Raw genomic sequence first — 20,448 nt, 5'->3', positions numbered from 1 at the left:
TTGGATGTGCATATTGCTTCACTTGGCCTAAGGCAGACATGTTCCAGGATGCAGTCCACTCATCCAAAACAAAGGAGATCAGTCCTGGTGGGGCAGCGAGGGAGATGGGTTCCCCAAAGTCCCGATGAAAGCATTCTGAGAAAAGATCAGTTTCAGATCTCGGGTTTGTCCAGAGAGAGAAAAACACCGATACTGGCCCCAGCTCAGCACAGTGGCCCTAGGGAAAGGGGTGTGTGTGTGTCCATGGCTGAGTATTGCTTTCCGGCTCTGCTTTGCCTGCTATTGCCTGTTAGGCTGCTAGCAGCAGCTGGGGAGGCTAGAGGGGTGAAGAGAACATAACTCCCGGCATTGGCAGCTGTGGGCTTTCTATCTGTTCTCTCTTGTGCCTTCCCCACACTGCATCTTTGTGGAAGGAAAGGGGTCTCCGCCATCGTGGTTGCAGTTTCTTCAGTACATTCATCATGTCTGCCCTGTTTGCCCTGAGACATTCCTTCATGCCATCCAGGGCGTACTTTTCAGAAACCGAGGGCTGGTCTCCTGGGGCTGTTCCTCTGATCTCAGAGACCCCAACGGGAACCAATTTCATCCTCTTTTCAGAGATCAGAGTTGAAGCAGGTATGTCAACATTTTTACATTGTACATTTGCAGGGTAATTGTCACCAGCAAAGTTCATACTTGAGAGCCATGCAATCGAGTTGCAGACACCACACACACACACACACACACACACACACACACACACACACACACACAATCCTGGAATGTTTGTCACTTACAGGCCATTAGTTAGATGCACATGTACATTTCAGGTATTAAGAATTCTAACCTTTTCTTGCATGTTCTTCTCCCTGGGGTGGTATTTACTTCCTGAAATTATCCCTGGTATTATCTTTGAGTTCTCTAATTGTTTCAGTTTGCTCACAAGCATAATAATATTATATAATAATTCTCTATATTGATTCTTTCTGAGATAACTGGTGTGTTTTCTGTTTCCTGATTGAACTCTGACTAGTACAGGAGAGGGGTGGCAAAGGATGGCAGAAAACAAAGAAAACTGGCCTTTCCTCCCTGGGCAGCCAGGAAGCAGCCTGCTGCTGCCCCTAGGTGGGGACTGAAGGGGGAACACAGCCTTACTTTGTCAGCCGAGAGTCTGGCTTCTATCAGACTGGACATTTAAATTACTCATTTGAGTCTGAGTTTGCATCTAAAAGTGATTACAGGTGTTTTATTGCCCAGTAATTGTAGTAGGAGACTGATTGTTCATTTCTCCACTGCCCTGACTCGGAATAATCACTTATAAATTATATTATTTGCAATATTGTTTGGCCAATAGCTTAAGTGCATTGTTACCTCACACTTACATCTAGAATTAACCCATTTCCATTATTTTATATTTTACCACAAGGCTCGTGGCCTACTGGCAAGGTTCCAGCTGGCTACTTCTGTCTTTCCCCTCTGGCGGCTACGTGGTGTCTCCCAACTCCTCCTTTCTCCCAGCATTCAGTTTAGTTTTCCCCACCTAGCTCTATTCTGCCTTATCAAAGGCCAAGCAAGTTTCTTTATTCATTAACCAATAAAGCAACACATATACAAAAGGATTTCCCATACCAAATAATAACCCCAAAACTATAATAAATATCATCAAGTCAAGAATCTCGACTTTATTTTCATCCAGTGCATGAAAGACTTAAAAGGGACAATTAGATATCAGATATAACACTGGAATAGCTTTATGGATTATATCCAATACTCTTGTTTGCTTATCAGACTGGTTCTAAACTGAGGTCATTATTGAAATATCCCATAAAACCCACAAATATCACTCTCTTGGCTCAGGACTTGTTTTAACCCTTTTGTTGTTTATTACTCAATAATGTTTTGATGTTCTAATGTTTTGGTGGGGTTTGGTAAGTTATATTTTCAAAACAGTTCACTTTTGTGCCCCTTTATAAATGTATTAATGTAAAGGTTTCCATAGGTTCCCATCTTTTTGGACTTTTATATTGTTTTTCTCTTTCATAGTGTTTTGAGACAGGCGTTCACACAGGCAAGCTAACCTTGAACTTGCTATGTAGACAAGACTGGTCTTGAACTTCTGGTTTTCCTACTTCTACCTCCCAAGTGCTAGAATTACAGGTGGGCATCATCATACCTGTCTTAAAACTTCTTTACCTAGCATAATATAGAAATATGAACACACGTAAAAAAACAGTATGTCTCATAAGGGTATAGTCAGATAAATTCCTTCATTGTGCACAACCATGTGTCCACACATTAGGAAGCACAGGGATTTGAGTATTTTTTTAATTCAGTAGAAATACAATCAATATAAATCAAACCATATTACTGTGTATGATCCAGTGGCATTTAGTACCTCCCCAGTGATGCTCAGCCATCTCCTCCCTCTAGTGTCTACACATCTCAAAGGACCGCTCCTCTCCCCCGAGCCCCCACCAACACCAAGTCGCTTTCTGTCTCTACAGATTTGGAAGTGACTGATATGCTTCAAATTATCTTAATATATGAGGACCTTAGTTGTGCATATGTAGAATCTCTGTGTGTGTATGATGTATGTGTGTGCTTACGTGTGATAATGTGGGCACATACCCATGGCAGTACACTTGTGGAGGTGTTGTGCCTCTGGTGTTGATCCTGGCCTTCCATCTCACGGGAACTAGGGTCTCCGATTGTCACCACTGTGTGCACTAGGCTAGGCGGCATTCAAGCTTCCAGGATTCTTACCTCCCCCATCTTATCACAGACTCCTTACAGATGCACATTATCACTTCCAGATAGACGTGGGTTCCAAGGTCTTCACACTTGCACAAGCATCTTTACCTACTGTGCCCTCACCTTAGCACCTTAATTTATGTTTCTAACTGGTTTCCAGCTTAATTGTTGTGTGATCTTATGATAGCGATTCTTTGAAACTTAATTTTATACTTGCTTTATGTCCTGAATTGCTGGAAGCGCTCATAAATGTGGCGTGGAATTTTGAAAAGAACATATGTTCTCTGATGGTTGAGTGCAGTGTTCCATGTAAGAGTTTCATATCAGACTTTTAAATCATATTTATCAAAGTCTTTATAACATCACTGGGGCTTTTTAGCTGTTTGATCTATCAATTACTATGAAAGATGATAAATCACACGCTCTGGTCACAGATTCATCAATTACTCCTTGAAGCACTGCCAGTTTCTGCGTTTGTGAAAGACTTTTCAGATAACACAGAGAGACACTAATCAAAGCAGAGGCCTTAGACGCACCAAGGTGTGGAAAGACTCTCAGCCCCTCAGTCTCTTCTGCCACATTAGCCCGGTTTAATAGATGTCTTTCCAGAACAAGGGGGGCTGGCTTTTCTCTCTTATGCCACCCTTTTTCTTTTCCACCATTTCAGAAACATGTGGGTGTAAAATCAAAAGGAGGAGCTAACAGATGTGCCATCACACACTTCCTGGAACCTTTGACCCCAGCACAGAGAGCAGGGAGGAGGCCAGGTGGATCCCATGCACTCTCTGACCAGCCCGCCAGCCTAGCAGGCATGCCAAGCTCCAGTTCTAGTAACAAATCTTGTCTCAAAATAAAATGTATTTGACGAAATGGCTGCATGGTTAAGAGCAAGTGCTGCTCTTGGGAAGGACTTGACTCTGGTTCCCAGTATCCAGGTCCCATGGCCCACAACTGCTTGTAACTCTAGCTCCAGGGACCCCAACAGCCTCTTCTGGACTCTATAGATCCCAGTACTCAACAATACATGGCAACACAGAGACACGTATATACACATAATTGAAAAAAATAATAATACGAAAGGGATAGAGGAAGGCATTCACGTGGCCTTTATATGCATTCACACACACACACACACACACACACACACACACACAATGGGCAAAGAAGATACTGAATAAAAATCCTCTAGATCCTTAGACTTGTAGCATTGGAACTACAAGCATCTTTAAGTGATTGCTCCACTCACTAACATCCAATCTCAAAGTCCTCCATTTTCCACCAACACCTCTTTCTAGCCAGGGGAGTACCGGATGAAGGGTGGATGGAACACTGTGCCCATCTCTCCTTCCTGTCATCTTTAGAATATGGTCCCTCTTCATCAGACAGTGAAGGATGAATTATGATTCATTCCACTTGGAAGAGAAAGGCCCTGTTGTGCCAAAGCTGAATTCACGCTGTGTTTCTCACTACCGTAGCTGGAAACATAAGCGGTGAGTCAGGGTCCTGGCTTTAGCATCTCTAGTCCTCACTACCTGCCACATCTAATACAATGAATAATTGGAATTGATTGTTTTAACCTGGTAGAAGAATTTTGTCTTGTTTATAAGACCGACTTGCTGACGTGCTTAGGAAAAAAAAAGGCAAGATGCCTTTCATTCTACGTGATCCATTTCCCGTAGGAGACTTCATGGTTTTACATGTTTGTTTTTAAATCAATAAAGGCGAAATAATGCCAGGTTTTGAGAGAAGTCAAGTTTATTCTTTGGGATGGAGCGATGCCACTGAAGGTAGACCAACTTCATCTTCCATGCAGAAACGCATACCAGTCCAGTGAGAGGCACTGGGTTTGTTCAAATCAACTCGCCGCACTCTTTGTAATTGTTTATTTAAAACAAGCAATCCAACCGGCAGCTGTCTGTCCCACTGCAAGGGCCCCGGGGTTGCTGACTCATTTCTCTTCCCAGACTGAATGGTTCATTATTTCAGAAGGGAGATAGAGCCATCTGCCCTGACTTGTTGGAGGTGTTATCTAAGAAGGGTCTCTTTTCTAATTCTTCTCCTGACTTTCAAGAGAGTCCTTTGGACTTTGTTACCAAAAATAACCTTCAGAACACATACTGTGTCTGGGACCCTGAGTCTGAAGGTCAAAGAAGGTCATATGGTTTGCTGAGTCAGCAGACATTGTGAGAGGGACCCATGAATGTTTAGACTTGTTAGGCCCCTTTGTCTCCAGGAATCATAACCCACCTATAAAACACAGGTTTGTACAAGGTAAAGGACTGTCAGCCATTGCTTGTCACGTCCTATGGTGCCCAACATCGTATGATAATGTCCTTATGGAACCCTTCTAGAATTTAGTTAACCCAGACAGCATGTTTGTTACTCAGGTTACATGCCAGAAATGGTGTTGGATTTTTATGGACCCTTAGTAGAAATTCATATCCTTATAATTGAACTAGGGGGCTAAAAGGGTTTGGATGCAAAATGCCCCTGACAGGCTCATGTTGAACACCTGATCCCCAGCTAGGGGTGGAAGGTTGTGGAATATTCTGGAGGTGGAGCCTATCTAAAGCAAATGAATCTCTAGGTGAGGCCAACTAAAGATGTACTTTACAGTTCTCGCTGCTGCCGCCTCTCTGCTTCCTGCTCTGCAGACAAGTAAGAAGCTGAGCAGTGTCAGGTGGGTATTCCTGTTGCCATGGAGACACCTGCCTCCAAGCCATCCCTGCCAGAATCGACCAAATCACCTTACATCCTGAGACAAAGTAAACCTTTCTTCCTTTACATTGCTTCTGCCTGATACTTTGTCATCACAAACAGGAAAAGTAGCTATATGGGACCAAGATATAAACATAGCTTGTAGGTCATTTCTGTTTACCACGAGGAGTCTATATAGGGTTCAGTTCCTCAGCAGAACATCCTATTGATGTGGACCAATGGGACAAGCCAACTGCAGACATAGCATCTCCAAACACTCTCCTCAATATTTCATTTGGTCTTCAGAAAAGTCATTAAAATGTCATAAAACACCTAAAAAATGGGAACAGCTCTAACTTAAAATTAGATTTTGCAATAAACACTATTCCTTTGAGTATCAACCTTGCTCTGTTTTGCCCAGGCCTAGAAGTAGCCTATTTTCTGTGGTCTAACACATGTCCTACTACACTTGAGGAGCAGATCCGGACTGCAGTATTGGGAGTCGCACTCTGCAAACACAAATCACATGAGCCTAGTGTCCACTTGTGGCTGTGACAGCTGACTATATGGGCTTGTGGACAGAAAGTGGGAACAAGCTCTTGTTAATAGAAGCTGTGCATAAACCATAAACCATTCCCATTAGGTTCAGAGGTTCATATCCCAGATTTGAAGCTAATCTGTAAGTTTCACCCTATAAAAAATTTTCCCAACTGTCTCAAAGGCAAACATAAATTATCAAATATGTGTAATAAAGAAACAGTCTTGTGTAAAGTGCCAGGGAACATCTTTGTTGGATGCTGCTCCAGAGAGAATAGTCTCCGAGGTCAGTTATTCGGGATTCTCAGGGCCTGACTGGGGAAGGAAACATCAAACAGGTAAGACAAATCGTTGTTACTCATTTGCTTCAGACACCCCTCGGGTCAAGTCCTACAGAATACAGGTCTGTTGCTCAAGGCACTGTCTCCAGCTCTGAGGGCACACCCCACATCCCTCTGTGCCCACATCTGGAACGTCTACCCACCTTCAGGACTGAGGAACCAACCTATGTTCTGGAAACCAACCAACATTCACTCCCCATCCCAGGGAGCCTAGGCTGGCTTATGAGCCATCTTCTGAGCTCCCATTTGTCAGACTCTTGATTGATTAATGAGCTAATGACTTAGGCCCCTCCTCAGATGTGGATGTAGATGGAAGTTTCTGTACTGCCTGGTCCCACAGTCATCCAGTCTCAAAGAAACACACAGAGGCCTATAATAATTACAAACTGCTTTGGCCTATTAACTCAGGTCTATTACTAACTAGCTCTTACAACTTAAATTAACCCACAAGTCTGATCTAATGGCTAGCCACGTGGCTTGGTACCTTTTTCTCAGTAAGGCATTCTCATCTTGTTTCCTTTGCATCTGGCTTGCAAATGCATCTCTGTCTTTCTTCTTTCCAGAATTCTTCTAGTCTGGTCACCCTACGTATACTTCCTGCCTGGCTACTGACCAGTGTTTTATTAAACCGATACAAGTGATGGATCTTCACAGTACACAGGGGCATTACTCCACAGCATTGTGTCCAAGAGCCTTATCCCACAGCATCTGGAGGCACACTCTTTCTGCTTAGCACCCTCACCATCTACTATAGTGCTTAGTCATAGGGTGTGCACAGGGGGCATCTGTGAAATGCTAGGGAAAGGCTGTCAGGGTTGCATAGGCAGTCACAGGTTACTTGACATTCTAGGCTGAGCTCAAACAAGCTACGTGGTAGAGGATAACCTTGAACTTCTGATTCCCTTGACTGCATACCCAGAATGCTAGGACTAGAGGTGTGGATCATTGCAGCCAGCTTTTAAAGGTGCTGGGATCAAACCAAAATTAATTGCTTTTGCTGCTGTGGCAAAACATCATGACCAAAAGCAACTTACAGAAGGAAGAGTTTGCTTTGGTTTACAGTTCCAAACAGAGAGTTCATAATCGTGTGGGAGGCCTGGCAACAGGTGGCAGGAGCGAGAAGCTGGGAGATCCCATCGTTACGTGTGGGCGGGAAGCAGAGTGAATTTCAACCTTTCAAAGCCTGCTTCTTTCAGGAAGGCTCCACACCCTGAAGTTCCATAATCTCCCAGACAGAGAGATCAGCTGAAGAGCACATGTGCACACACATTCGCCTACAGAGGCCATTTCTCCTTCAGAACCCCACATCCTGCCGCCCATCAGCTTGTGGCCACCTCATGATGCAGAATGCAGAAATCCCTGCTGTCTTTCTTAGACTCAACACTGTTGGAAAGTTCAAAACCCAGAGTCTCTTCTGAGCAATTCTGGGCAATCTTCTAACATTACCCTCATGTAATAAAAAACAAATTACATACTGCCAATGTACAAATGGTACAGAATATCCATTACCATTACAAAAAGGAGGAACTGAGGCACAGTGAGGAACTATTGAAGCAAAGCAAGACTGAAATCCAGCAGGGCAGTCTACAGATCCTGTAAGTTCAATGTCTGGTGTCTAAGGCTTCAATACCGAAGGGTTTAGATGACTCCATTCCTCCAACTTAGGTGCCTGCAGCGTACATCTCTCTCCCTTAGGCTGGTTCCAGGCCCTATGTGCAGCTCTTCTTGGTACCGGTCTCACGGCTCTGGCATCTCCAACATTTTGGAGTCTGAAACATGCTGAGTACACAGAAAAAGGAATTAATTCAGAACCTGAAACTCCAGCCAGGTCAAGACTAGAACGAAAGACGACACATGTAATCCCAAGACTGGTGTTGAAGACTCTCAAACACATCTAACTGGTCCTCTGCTCCCCCTCTCACAACCGTACTGGGTCGTCAGTAAGGGATACACCAGGTCCTCCTGCCCTCTTCTGCGCATGTCTCGGGACTTCAGGGCAGGCCCCTTCTGGAAGGCGCTTCAATTTGTCCTTCAGAATTATGCTCCCTGCTGGGACCATTATAAATATGGATGGAGTGTGGCATCTTTAAATATTGTACAGGGGGAGAGGCCAGGTCCAAAGGATAATATTTTGAGACTCGGCGGGGAGCCCATGCCACTGCTGGATTCTTCGTTGTGATTGAAGAACCCGTGTGGGTTTTTCCTCATCCTCAGAGACAGGCCATGGGTTCTCTCTCAATGCCAAAGCACTGAAGGAGTTTTTGGATCCCTAAGTATGTTACCCACACACTTACAGCGAATCCTCTAAATGAAAGGCAGGCTTAAGGACATCACCGAGCCTCCCGGTTGCTGCAGCCTTGAGAAATTAATTAACGGCGATGTAGCCTGCACTTGCCTTCCCGGCTGCTCTCTGTGGACATGGAGCCCCGGAGCAGTGCTTTGATCATCACCCAGCCAAGAGCCACCCTGTGTGTCCTCAGCCAAGGTGACAGTTTTTCCGGGGTACGTTTTGGATTTCTTTTCCTAGAGGAAAAGCCAGCCCTGAATAATTAAGTGACTGCGCCTTCCCATGGCCTGTAGTATTTGTTTTTAGTCTAAATTATGTGCTTTTCACTTCAAGATTCTAGGGTGTCTCATATATTTCTTTCTTCTTACTAATACATATGGAATATATGCATTTATTGGCTTTTCCTTGATGCTAATAGTCAGCCCTTTCCTGTTGCTTAATTTATTAGGAACGATTGTAACCACGAACACTGTGAGTGTGTGTGTGTGTGTGTGTGTGTGTGTGTGTGTGTGTGTGTGTGTTTGTCTATTTACTTACTTGTATTCACAATAATCCTATTGTGCCAGTATCATGGTGGGTAGAATAAAAAGTTCAGAGGTACTGATTAATTCACTTAGAATCACACAGCTAGAAAGTGGCAGAGGCCAAGTCTGAACACAAGGGTTTGTCTCAGATGAAAGATGCTGGTTCCTACTAGACTGGACAGGCAGAGCCTGCAAGAGGGTCAAAACCTGGCAAGCAGTGCTAAGAGTTTATGGTAAACCTCCATATTTTAGCTTTCATTCTAAAGCCACTCTGCCTAGTGGGTAGTATTCCTGTCTCCTCCGCCACCACTGCCCTCCAACCTTCTTCTTACCATGGAAATGACCTTGTGTCATACATAGTCCAACATTTACTAATAACACACCACTTGGACTGTTGATAATTTTTGCACATCTCTTGAAAACCTGTGGGGTGCTCTGAGCCTGGCATGGTGCCAGACTCGGATACTGAATAAATGCTTGTTGAATGCATAGGTTTTCACAGAATTGTCTGAGGGCATCAGAGACAATTCTGATGAATGCATTCATACCTTACCCCCCAAAACGCAGAAAAATCCACTGTGGGTCTAAACATGATTTTAGTGTAAAGAACCTCAGTGTGTCATCAAAATTACACATGTGGGCACACACAGATGCCCAGGCACACCACATATACAAAAATCAAAACAAGATGACAGCAATTATTGGCTAGGATGTGAGGGGAAAGGCTTCATACTGGGGAGAATATAAAGTAGTTATATTCAGACGCCATGAGAAACTTATGGAGGCTCTTCAAAAGACCAAAAATGTAGTCTGTGTGACCCAGCTATATCATTTCCAAAAGAAACTGTAATATATATATATATGTATATGTATATATGTATATATGCATATACATATATGCAATAATATATATGTAATATATTAAGATTCTTCTCATATATAATACAGTTATGAATATAAATCTAATATATATGAGACAGTAATATGTCATTAAAATGAATCTATCATTATTTGAAAGTCATCTGACAGAGAAAATGGATAGCTGTTCTCCCAAGTTTATCTTTCCAGGAGCCGACTGGGGAGAGGTTTAACCTTATGAGTGTTCAGACTGATGGGTGAAGTTCTGTGATTGTGGGTAGATGATTCAAATCTGTTGATTGCCTGGTTGGTTGTTTTGAGACAGGGTCTCACTCTAGAGCCCCGCTTGGCCTTGAACTCATGGAAAGCCTCCTACCTCAGGCTCCCAAATGCTGAGGTTACAAGCCACCATACAGACCTGTATCTAATCGTAATTGCCTGGTTTTATTCAACAAACCTCCAGTTAGCCCCCTTCATTGGGGCGTGGTCTGTGGAAAGCTCCCAACTTGCTCCGGAATTGCTCCAGGTAAACACTCAAAAGCCAGAAGCTTTCTGTAGCTGCCCTGAAATGGATGAGGTCACTCCTCGTCTCTTCTCCCAGCTGCCTTCCTGGGGAGGAATCCATCAACCCTGCCAGGCAGACGCGAGCCTTCGCTGCACAGTGTCTGCGACTTGAGGACTTCCTGCCCCACAGGGCACCAATTGTGCCCCATCTACTAGGGAACTAAACACTACGGATGGTTTTTGATAGAGGTTGGCTTTAGGCCAGCAAGATAACGTCGGGATTAAATACACCTGTGTGCAAGTCTAGCGATCCGAGTTTGATCGAGTTTGATCGAGTTTGATCCGAGTTTGATCCGAGTTTGATCCGAGTTTGATCCGAGTTTGATCCAGTTTGATCGAGTTTGATCCGAGTTTGATCCCTATGTCCAGCTGCAGTAGGTTGTCCTCTGACCTGCATACTTGCTCCACAGCATACACACATGCATCATAATATTTGTTTTTATTTAAGGGGACATTCTCCTTCCTTGCAAATAAAAGGAGCATTCAGGATGCAGACTTGGCTGCCGTGCAGCATCCTCCATGGTCTGCGGGCTGACAGATGAAAAGGCTCCATGTGTGCACTCTGGGCAGAGCAGCATCCCAGAGGGAAATAAGGATGGGCACCTCTCCCTTAGAAAGGACTCTGTGGGAACACAAGCCCAGCAACCACTCAGGGCAGAAGCCCCAGGGAGCCCCCCCCCTCATGAAGAAGCCGTCAGGGCTCTTGCTGTGCAGTCAAGGGAGGCTGGTGGGCTGGGTGCTGGTACCAGTCAGGGAGTGAAGCAGCTCCTTCACAATACGGCGCATCCATCCATACAGGGAGTCTGACAGCTGGCCTGTCTGCCAATGCCTCTTTGCCATTTCAAAGGCCATAAGCCATCATTGTCATTCATGTGCTCCCAGGAGCCTGGGAAGGCTGACCTCATTGTTCTGCTGTTCTCTTCCCTCCATCCTCCCACCTGTACCAGCATCCGCCTCCCTTCCTGCTTCCACCCGTCAGCTGTGGCAGGCATTCGGTCATATCTTTCTCAGAAACAAATGGCATGGTCACACTGGATAAAAGTCACATAGTAGGCTTGGGTAGGCGACAGCTAAACCTGGAAAGACTAGGGCTAGATTCTGGTTCCTGCTACCACTTTGAGTAGCTCTAAGCCTTTGCAGTTGCGGCAGGATCCTTTGCTCAATCCCATTGTTCGGTGCGAACAAATGCATGGCTCTTGCTCTATGTGCTTCCCAGCCCCTGCCCATGGCAGGCATGACTAATCAATTGCTGTCCTGTATAATCTTAGACATGGCTTCATCAGCCTTAGTACAGAGCTCCCAATGATGACTGGTCAATGATTTGAAGGTGACTCAAGGTGACACAGATTTTCCTCACTACCCTAAAGCAGTACATCACCTGAGAATGGGATGAAATTCAGAATAGGCCAGGCCCCTCAAAAACTAGATAGATAGATAGATAGATAGATAGATAGATAGATAGATAGATAGATAGACAGACATTTTTAAGATAGCCAGGTAGTGATAGAGAGAGTGCTCAGAGAGTAGGAACACTTGCTGTTTTTACGAAGAACCCAGATTTGATTCCGAGCACCCACATAGCATCCCACAACCACCTATAAATCCAATGCCAAGGAGATCCTCTGTCCTCTTCTGACCTGCACAAGCCCTGCATGTGTGTGGTGCATACGCATGCATCAAAACATTCATACACATAAAATAAGATAGATCTTTTTTATTTTAAAAAGCTTCCAAATGTGGTAGCACATGCCTACAATAGCAGCACTTGGAAAGCTAAGGCAGGAGAATTGCTGTGAGTCTGAGGCCAAATTAGGCTACATAGTAAGACTGTGTCTTTAAAAAAAATGATTAATAACCCAAGCCCAGAAAGATAAATAACATATGCTCTCTTTCACATGCATATTCAGCTTCAATTCTATAGGTTTGTGTTTGATTTGGAGTGTCTCTAGATGTCAGGGAGCAGTGGGAGGGGAGAGACCTTCAGGAGAAAGGGGACTGCAGAACGCATGCAATGTGAAAATGAGGAAGGAATATAGGGGCAGGAAGTGTTAAGTAGGAATAAAGTGGGGAGAGGGGGAAAGGTGGGGCTGGGGGGACATACTCCAAATCTAAGGGTGTATGAAAGGCCTTATGGAAATCCTTTACTGTGCACGCTAATTTAAAATATGGTTTTTAAGGGGGGATTTGAGTGGAGACATTTTGCATGGATGGATAATGCTGCTCCTGGCAGCCATGGATTATTCAATGAAAATCCCAGTGGCATGCATGGAATGCCTCCATATGAATTGTTGGTTAGGGAGGACCCAGAGAACCCCGAAATAATACAGGCTGCCACCATTGCTCTTGGTTGCCCACCATAAGTAGATGGTGAGACCGTTGTTCTAGAAGGTACTATGCTCACCAGTAGGGGAGTGGAGCCGTCAGTGGTCTTGTCCAGTAGAGGGCCTTGCAGGCTGCAATGCTGACCTTCCAGGTAAGATGTGCCCACCAGTGCAATGACGTCACGAATACTGTAGAAATAACAAACCACTTTCTGATTGGATTTGAGACCTGCTTCGCGGGAGGGAATTTGTGCTTGGTGCCATGGTCCAAAAGCTGGGGAGTTCATAGGCCAAAGGGGAGAACCTACAGCTATTGATCCACTAAATGAACACGGTACCAAACTGCTCGCTAAATCCTTACATGTCTACCCACAGATGCGCTCTGCTCTCTACCTTCAGTCAAAAGAAGCTTCCCTTTGCAGCCAACAGTAGTTAACGCTGAGAATAAATGCCTGCTAAGTGCTCATCCCTAAATAGGACATCTGTGTTAACCCTGTCACAGTTCGGGAAGCATTGCCAAAGAGGGAGGCAGGAAGAGCTGGAGGATGGGAGGAGACTGTGAGCCGCTGTCTTTGGGACACGTTAGGGCCGTTGTGTTCATGAACTCACAGTCGCTGGGGTTACTGCACAGGATTGAGCATTCTTTCCCAACATTCCAGCACGGATGGGGAAAGAGCCTGCGAGGCCCCACCCTCATCCTGGGAGCTGACGGCAGTTAATAGATGCTGTGGGAGGGGACACGTTTCTTCGGAGGAATAATTGCTAGTGAGTTGCCCATCATCCAGTAAATAACCCCACACTCATGTACATGCAAGCAACCCTGATTAATGTCAGTGGATTTTATTTAAGGACATGAAGTAGAGGAAGATATGTTGAGAAAAGGGTCCCAGAGAGAGTAGGAGGGGAAGAAGGAGTGGAATGGGGGCAGGAGAATATGTTCAATATATATATATATATAATATATATACATATATATATGTATATATATTATATATATGAAGTTGTCAAAGAATAACTATTATTTAAATTAAAACATTCAGACAATAAGCCCGTCTGACAAGACTGTTAATGGCACCGACTTATTAAGCAAAAATATCCTCACTTCATTATTTCTGTCTGGATAGACTCAAGGTGAGAGACACTGAAACAACCCCAAATCAGCAATGGGGCTGGAAAGATGGCTAAGCAGTTAAGAGCACACACAGCTCGTCCAGAGAACCAGAGTGCAGTTCCCAGCAACCATGTGGGCAGCTTGCAATTCCAGCTCCGGAGACCTGGTGCCCTGGGACACCCCACACACGTGGCAGACATTCACTCTCTAAGAGGATGGGAATCACCCTCTCAGGGAGTATCTTACACAGTTGTAGGATTCTTTGGCATAGTAGTTTGGTGTAGGTTTTGTCAAACAAGAGGTCAGGCCTTCTGAGTCCCAGGTCACTGCTTCCTCCACTTACTGACTACACTATTCTGCTTGGCAAGGAAGAAAAAGAAAATCTCACATTACTATTTAAATTGCAGGCAAGCTTGTGGTAAAACTTAATGAAACAATGACCCCTCATTGAGACTATGAAAGCAAATCCCTTCCCTCAAACGCTGGGTGAGGAACAAGGAGTCAGATCATCTTTGTTTATAATAATTCCATCACTCCCCACCGGGACCCTTGAGGAGTCTCCTAGCCTAGTTTTAAACCTTGTTTTCCTTGCCTGTACAAGGGACATTGGTAAGACTGTGTGTGCTGACCTCCCTGGATAGAGCAACTGTCTGCACTGGCCTTTCTGTGTAGTAGAACAGTCAGAAGCAAAGAGTGTGGATCTTGCCATCCCAGGGGACAGCTATCACCAAGATCTACCTGATAAGTAGAAGTGAGTTGCCATTCCCAGAACCCTAGTAGCGTTAGACGAACACTGGGATGTGTGAAACACATACCCCACCGCTCAGATGGATGAAAATTTGAGGCTCGAATGAGCTGGCTCTATGAGTGTGTTCTATTCTAATGGAAATGCCACAGAAAGGCACAATGCTATAGGGGCCACTGCAGGATGAAAAGATTGCCCCAGATCAGCAGGAGAGCCGAAGGAGCCCTTGCCACCCCTCTCTACTTCTGATGTCTGGAGGAGGGCAAACACGGCATGCATGCTTAATGAGTATTAACTGGGAGCAGCTGGAAGTATTAAGGACCAGCGTGTAACAGATTAGCTCGCCGGGAGTAACGCAAACACATCTCCTTGGGGTTGCATTTATCAGGGCCCCTGCTGGGTGCTCTCCGCCTCGGAAGCAGCTTTGTAACCACATGCCCGCTGCACCAAGGCCTCTGCCATAGGAAGTGGCGCTGTGTTTGTTCACCCAGCAGAGATTCCAAGGATTTCAATTAAACATGGGTTCCTCCCAGCTCTGGTAGTTTGCGGCATTCTTGCGGAGGAAAGGCAGAAATGGTTTTGTTCTTTTTCTTATGATCAAGGAGGAACCTGGAGGCAGAAGGCATGGTAAGGGGAAGGCTTCTAATTTGGCCACTAGGTGGCGAAAGAGTTCTACTGAAGAGATCGCTGCTGGCCCAAGGCACTCACGCAAATCCTACACAGGAGTTTGAGATATCCCTTAAATTCAGAACAAAACAGGGCCTGAGACGCCACTCCAAACCTATCACGCTGTGTGAGAAAAGGAGATTTCTGAGGAATGAAGGATCTTGCCTGACGCGAACAACTTCTAGCATCCTTGCCAAGACTGCAAACCAGGGCTCCGACTTCTAGAACAATCTTATTCAACAAACCACTAAGTTTTCCCCTCTTTAAGTATGCTTGTCTTGGATTCTCTGCCAAAATCTGTAGAGGGGGGTGGACTTGGCATTTCTAATTAAACGCTTATAAAGAGTACCCGTTCTGTAGTGTACACCTCCGAGATGACCCAGAGGCCTGGGCCACACAACACAAATCCTCCTGTGTCCTCTACCCACAGGCTGAGTCTGGTGACTGTGAAGGTCGTATGCAGACTCCCACTCAGGAGGAGGAGGGGAAGGGGGAGGGGGAGGGGAGGGGGAGGGGAGGGGGAGGGGGGAGGAGGAGGAGGAGGAGGAGGAGGAGGAGGAGGAGGAGGAGGAGGAGGAGGAGGAGGAGGAGGAGGAGCGATTCCGTCATCGGAGTCCCACCCAAAGACTGTGGGCATTCATCAGGAAAACTTTCATTTCCATTTCTTAAAAAAACATTAATAAGGTTGTGTAGTTTGAATCAAATGTCCCCCGTCCTCTCTGGCATTTTAGTACTCAGGTTCCCCAGTTGGTGGTGGTGTTTGGAGAGGTTTAGCAGGCAAGGCCTTGCGAAAGAACTATGTCCCAAGGTATGGCCTTTGAGAGTTTGAAGACTCAGACTTTTTGAGTTTGCCTCTCTGCTTTGTGTTTGCAGTTTGGAAATGTGAACCCTCGGCTTCCAGCTCCAACTGCCGTGCCTGCACTGGGCCATCACAGGCCGCTATCCCTCTGGGACTGTGAGCCCAAGTAAACCCTCCCATCTATAGCTTGTCTTGGCCATGCTGTTTTCGCAACAGAAAAGTAACTAAGAGATTGTTCTTTATTAATTCTTATAATGCCCTATCACGTTCCAGGAAGGACCTACAGTACGACTAAGCATCCAGAAATCTCAAAGACCAAGAGCCATTTGAAGGTAGTGACAAGTCATTCAAGGGAACCTATCAAAGTACTTATTGGATGCCAAGTTTGTGTGTGCGTGTATGTGTGTGTGTTATTTTGTCTAATATCCTGTCACCCTGATATCATATTTGTCTAGTTCAGCTGCCCTTTTTTACCCTGCCAATTATGAATTCATATTTTGGACAAATGGGAAATTTATGTTAGTGGACCTACCCTAATTTAACCATTTTTTTCTGCCACTTTTGATCTGTGTGATGACACTGGGCACTGTAGTGTTGGTGGTCTCTATACTTCTTGTACCTGAACATGGAGTTGTACTGTTGTTTCAAACCATCTTAGGGGATAGGTAATGCCAGGAAACCCTCGCACCTTCTTTTCCAGACACCATTGCCCGTCAGAGGGATCAGGTATGAATCAATACTGTGATAAAGAATTGTGTAGCACAAATAATAAAAACCTTGAGACAGAAATTCAACCCAAAAACCCAAAAAGCAAAGCAGCCATGACACTAGAGAAGTCTTATCTCTACCAAGACTGGGAGACCACAAACTAAGCAGACTAAGCCTCTCTCTTCCCATTTTATATTCCCTCTAGTGCTGGGATTAAAGGCATGTGACTCCCTAGGACTGGGATTAAAGCTGTGTGTACCATCACCTGAATTTGTTTCTGCCTTGATCTTGGCATTGAACTCACAGAGATCCATCTGACCCTGTCTCCCGAATCCTGGGATTAAAGGTGTGTGTCACCATTGCCTGACTTCTAGTGGATTTAGGCTTGCCTCTGGTCTTCAGGCAAGATTTATTTACCAAAACACAAAAATATACCGCTACAGAATTGTGTTACCAGGAGGTAAAGGGCAGATCTTTCTTACTTAACTGTAATTACTAAATGAGGAATGAGGATCACTGACCTAAGGGAAAATCCACACAAATCAGAGATTGTAACTTAAGTGAGTCTTGGAGGTGACGGTGGACAAGCAGAAAGGAAGGCCAGGCATATATTGATTGTTCCCATTCAGTGTGGCACATTCTCTGCATCCTTAGTAATGAGCAAAAAGACCACGTTTCCCAGTGTCCCTTGCAGATGGTTTCCACACGATTGACTTCTGGCCAATGGAATACCAATAGCTGTTGTTGGCTTAGTTTCCAGGAAATTTTAAAAACAGAATATAGAGGTGGAACTTACCCTCTCCTTTTTCTTTGCTTCCTATATGGAAGGCAGATTTCATGGCAGGTGTTAGCGCATCTACCTCATGTGAAACATGAGGCAACCATGCTAAAATGCTGAGAGAAAACAATCAAACCAAATTCCTGATTGGCCTGCAGAACGGCCAAGCCACACCCACTTTCTCTGGCTCCTAACTATTCAAGCATCACCCAGTGCTCCGGATCAGTAATCAGCAGCCAATAGAAATGCTGCACGGACACCACAGGAATTCGGAAATCTGTGAGCTGAAATAAAAGGTGAGAAACACAAATCTCTGTCTTGAACTATATAATATGTGTGCCTTAGAAAGAAACCTTGGAGGCAGGAATGGACTGAAACACACACACTCTCACACACACCAACACACTTGCACACGTATGCACACACATCCACGCACACTGAGTTTTAATTTCATAGCTGAGGGATATTGGACCACACAGAATAACATGTTAAGGGTTGCTTCTCTCGTGTGAAACAAGAAACCTGTTAGCTCTGCCAGGTTCTACTAGGGAGCCAACCAGAGGCAGGCCCCAGAAAACTGGGCCTCCAAGGTCCATGAGTGTAAGGTAGGATTAAAGATCAAAGGGGCCATTCAGCAGGTAAAGTGGTTGACAAATGGGTGCGTCCCAGGAGATTAACAATCCAGAGGGATCAGCAAGGTGACTGGAGAAATGCTAAACCGTGTCTTTCAGTTCACTTCCTATTGATGGATTTATTTCATCTAACTGTTTATAGTCAGTCCATCACGAAGTGGGGGTATCTGCAGGCGCAGAAACTGAGGCAGAGGCTTTGGGGGAACACTGCTTACTGGCTTGCCCCTCAGGGTTTGTTCAGCCTGCTTTTATACAGAATCCAGGACCCACTTCCCTGGAATGTCACCACCCCCAGTGGACTAGGTCCTTCCACATTAATCATCAAAGAAGATATTGGACCAAAGGCCCGCCCACGGGCAGAGCTTTCTCACTCGAGGGTCCCTCTTCCAAGATGACCTTAACTTGTGTTGAGTTGACAGCAAACCAAACAGCACACAGGACCTCCCCTGTTCCTATCTAGCCTGCCAGTTTCTTTGTGGCTCCTGAACCCAGACCCAAGGACAGGTTGGCTGTTTCACCCTGGCCACTGAAATTAAATTCTAGGGAGTTCCAAAGAATATCTCTCCAAAGATGTCCTGTGCTGGCTATTGGAACCCGACATGACAAATGCTTAAGTTAAGGGTTTTAGGATGGAAAGCTTGTCCTGCATTATCTGAGTGAGCCTGTTTAATTACAAGGGCCTCTGTGAGGGTAAGGGGGAAAAGGAAGATCAGAGAGAGATGGGAAGCCTCTCTGACCTTGAAGATAGGCAGGGGCTTGTGAGCTAAGAGATAGAAGAGACAGGAAGGGATTCTGCCCTCACACAGCCAACACCTCAACTTTCGCCAAGACCTCTTCTGAACTTCTGATGTTTGATCACTCAGGGGTGTAAAGAAGGAGCTGCGGGCAGGCCTGCATTTCGTCCCGCCCAGCTCCCACACGGCTAGCTTAGCCCCGAAAATAACAGCACACAAATTGTATTCATGTAAACACTGCCTGGCCCATTATCTCTAGAGAGTTAGTTACTGACTAACTCTTACACCTTGATTAACCCATTTCTAATAATCTGTGTAGCGCCACGAGGCGGTGGCTTACCGGAAAAGATTCAGCATGTCTGACCTGGTGGCTGGCTCCATTGTGTCTGCCTCATTGCCCTCTTCCCAGCGTTCTGTTCTGTTTATTCCACCTACCTAATTTTCTGTCCTATCAAAGGGCCAAGGCAGTCTCTTTATTAACCAATGAAAATAGCACATAGACAGAAGGCCCACCTACATCAGAGGTGCATGATGACTTGTGGCACCAATAGGAAGTGAGTTCTGGGTGCTAAAGTAAAAGTAGATCCACACAGGCAAGAGTGAGGTGGCCAGCTAGACGCATGGGGATAGGGCTCCCTATGAGGACACAGCCCAGTTGCCCTGTGAGCCAGGTCTGTACTTCTTCATGTGACAGTCCCTCAGATGCTCCCAGGAACACAAAAGCCTCCTGCTTGGAAGTACCTCCCCCCAACACACACACACACACACACACACACACACACACACACACACACACACGGCTCTGCTGCCCTTCGCTAGAGACGCGCGTGGGGCCAAGGTGCTGAAGTCCAGAGTCTTAGATTCAGGGCCCCTGGCCACTTCTCAGGCCTGGCTGATGCTCTCCTCTGTCCCCTCCACTATTTTCCTTGCTCTAGTTTTAAGTGACTGGCTGATGAAATTCTCTGTGGCTTCCCTGGGAGGCTTGGTTCATTACATCCATTAGCGCTTCCTCCATTTCTCCCCAGCGGGAGATTTTCAAAAGCATTAGTTCAAATGGCAGCTGCCTGCCCTCCAGCCAAGCGTTGACATTCCCCCTTGCTGTGCTGGGTCCCCATGCCTCCCTTGGCAGCCGAGACATCCCAGTTGGCCTTCCTACTGTGGGGGCTTGTTTCTGGTTAAGGAAGCCTGTGTGCCCTAGGGCTTTACAAGGATTTCATTTCTCCGTGGAGGTTGTTCTCTGATTGCGAAGAGAATTTGAAGAATACCCAGGGTGAACCAAACATGCTTTCATCCTCAGCTCTGGAGGCGTCCTTGTTTTACATGAATTGATTTTGATCACAGAGCATGGTGGGGGCCACCCGACTTCCATCATAGACCTCATTGGGGAATCCCGTGGACAGAGACCGGGGACCTACC

At 45.5% G+C, this 20,448-nt stretch overlaps 1 long non-coding RNA gene across 2 annotated transcripts; it reads right to left on the bottom strand.

Annotated features, from left to right (window-relative positions):
- Positions 1 to 4,467: 4,467 nt before the first annotated feature.
- Positions 4,468 to 19,414, bottom strand: LOC146891161 (uncharacterized). 2 transcript variants are annotated; one of them, XR_014997780.2, is made up of 3 exons: positions 19,373 to 19,414; positions 7,340 to 8,084; positions 4,468 to 6,279 (listed from the first exon to the last, which is right to left on the bottom strand). It is a non-coding gene; the product is annotated as an uncharacterized LOC146891161 (long non-coding RNA). The 2 variants fall into 2 exon arrangements; XR_015735240.1 differs by lacking the exon at positions 19,373 to 19,414 and adding an exon at positions 12,940 to 13,049.
- Between the last annotated feature and the right edge of the window lie 1,034 nt (positions 19,415 to 20,448).

Source organism: Myodes glareolus, chromosome 17 (assembly GCF_982192425.1).
Source record: "Myodes glareolus chromosome 17, mMyoGla1.1, whole genome shotgun sequence".
In the NCBI taxonomy this organism is placed as follows: Eukaryota; Metazoa; Chordata; class Mammalia; order Rodentia; family Cricetidae; genus Myodes; species Myodes glareolus.
The sequence above is the reverse complement of the archived record's forward strand: the minus strand, read 5'-3'. Positions and strand labels throughout refer to the sequence as shown.